The following is a 2,719-nucleotide window of genomic DNA, read 5'->3' on the forward strand; positions in this document are numbered from 1 at the left end:
CACCATCACCCCTCGCTACCCCACTTGGGATTAAGCGTGTCAGAAAATGGATAGATGGATAGATGTAAAATGGATGAATTCTGGTACTGCATCCCATTCCCTTACCAGTATGCTTAGAACAGGGACAAAAAGGCAGGTTCTGCCAAGGCAAATATTTTCTGTTTCTTCTTACTGTTCCCTTAGTAGCTATTCTGATCTCCTGTCTGTCCCTGCTGCCCCACTTGTCTCTCCTCTTCTCTAACTGAATCCACCTGCATTAGCCTACTTCTTTCTGCGGCTCCAGGTACACTTATGACACAAAACAAACATATTATTTAGACATATTTTCCTGTGCCCACTTGAAGGCTTCGAAGCCTTTTTTTCTCTGAGATTCATTGACTTCACTTGCAGTTTTGTGATTTTTAATCAGTTAGCACAAGGCAGAACAAGGTGACTTCTCCAAATCTGGTCTCCTCAAATGGCTATGTTTGTTTGCCTCAGCAGCGAGGGGAGGGGCAGGTAGAGGAGGGTTAAGTGTTGAAAAATGGACTGTGTTTTGCTGGCTTTATCTCTTATCCTGGGATTTTAGCTCTTGAGAAATAGGTAGCGAAACCCTGGTTGCGTCAAGATACATACTCTGCCTGCTGTGTGCAAGTTGGAATGCCTTGCAGTGGCAACCTGGAAAAAGTGAGCTCACACTCTGTACAGTCTACTACAGCTTTGAAAAAGCAATATTCTCTCATAATATCGCTTGAATGAGCGCTGCAGTATGTTTTCTCTTGGCGAGAATGCTTTTGCTCTTTTGTCCATCATTACATATATATCTGAGTTTCAGTCACTTACTGCATAGCATTGATTCTTCAGTCCAGCAGAGCAGTACTATCTGGCTGCTTGGTGAAATGGCCTTGAGCAAGATGGTGCATGTGTCTGGCCACTTCACTTCTCCACTCCCATGTAAATTCTTATTGAATGTCTTCACATTATGTTTTTGTCATATCAGCCCAAGTATCAATAGGGTACCTCTCTGCTGCCCGGAGTTGCAACCTAGAATTTTATTTGGCATAATGTACTCAATGAAATCCCCCTTTAGGGATGGAAAAGTACAAACAAACTTTTCCACCTCCTATTTTTCCCTCTATTGATTCACCCACGTACTTCTTGCTGTCTCAAAAAGTGAAGGCAGAGGAGACAAGGCTCTAGATCCAATGTCAAAATGAGATGCAGACCAATGACAAGGCTTGCTATGCCAGGCCAGGTCTACTGAAGATTCCTCTTCTTAATGGGCGCTGTGGCGTCAATGCTCCCTCTTCCTCCTTGCTAATTCCTCTCAGCCAGAGTCCAAGAGCCACTGCAATGTTGGAAATGTGAACTGTGGGATTGTTTGTCACCATGCCTTCCTTTGTTTACCTTGCCAAACCAACATGTGACTTCCTGACTCAGCTGGAGACGAAATGATCACATTGCTTTCCTCTAAGCAATCCCACTGTGTCTAAGTGATGTCACCCTTGTCTCAGTTAAATCAATTGAATGTCCGTTCAATAACGAATACATTTTCCATCCTGAATAAACTTTTTACCGGGAAAAATCTTTATTTCCTGTTCCTTATGGATTCATGACAGAGAAAAGTAAAGTTTATTTATTTAAATGAACACTGTTCTGATTGATCCTCTGTCCATCCCATCATAAATGAGGTTTTTCAGTGGCAGACAGAGTTTCCCTTATAAAGTAATAAACTCACAAACATCTTGGTTTGAATAATTGTTAAGGTCTCTTTATCTTATTCTTTTTTTACTGTGTGCCAGTTTTTTTTGTTTGTTTGTTTTTTACATACTCCTGGCCATTTTAGTAACTTCTTATCCTCAGTAAATAAAGTTGAAAAATGTTTTTACAATCAGTAATTTTAATAATTATACTGATGACAGCACTTATTTTGCAGCCTTGTAACTTTTAACATTGACTAACAGATAACAGATCAGAAATAATCTGAAACTAAATATTTTTACGTGTTTTTGAATTTTGGGACAGAAAAATATTAACAGAGATTATTTGTGTTGTAAACTACTATGTAATACATCCTGAAGCCTACAACAAACACATCCATCTTCTCCTGTTTGTCTTGAAATGGTGAAAGTTTACAGAAAGAGCAGCTTGCTTAATGATTTGTGGTTTCCTCACTGTGATGAGAAAACGAGAAAGCTGATTAATAATGGGATTCAGAGCCCGCTTTCTTTGCATTTTCAAAACAAAACTACCAGCAGAGCTCTATTATAGTTGTTTCAGGGAAAAAAATCTTTACTTTTGAAGTTTAAGCCATTATTAAATAGTATCTCTATGTAGTTAGGTCTCTATTAGGCTGTTAGTCTGAGGAAGGTGCAGGTTTAGCAGTGTGGGGAGTAGAATGGACAGGCAGAGATGTATAACAGCAAATGAGATCTGATCTTAAACTGTCAAGATTGGTTTACAGATACAGAATAAACGGTATTCTTTAATTAAAAAAAATAAAAAAAAACACATATGGCCAAATTCTATAGTATTTTATGTTTCTCTGATGCTGTCCTCATTTTCTCCACCTTGAACTGCGTTGGCATTGTTTGGTCTGGTATCGTGTCCAGTACTGAGAAAGTCTGCTGCTATTATTGATTTTTTACTTCAAGTTGCATAAGAGTTTAAGTCAAATTGTAAGCAGTCACTTCAAAGATGGTTCTATTAACTTCAAGACTAAACAGAGTCATTTACTTTG

Source organism: Cyprinodon variegatus, unplaced genomic scaffold (assembly GCF_000732505.1).
Source record: "Cyprinodon variegatus isolate N-32 unplaced genomic scaffold, C_variegatus-1.0 Scaffold375, whole genome shotgun sequence".
In the NCBI taxonomy this organism is placed as follows: Eukaryota; Metazoa; Chordata; class Actinopteri; order Cyprinodontiformes; family Cyprinodontidae; genus Cyprinodon; species Cyprinodon variegatus.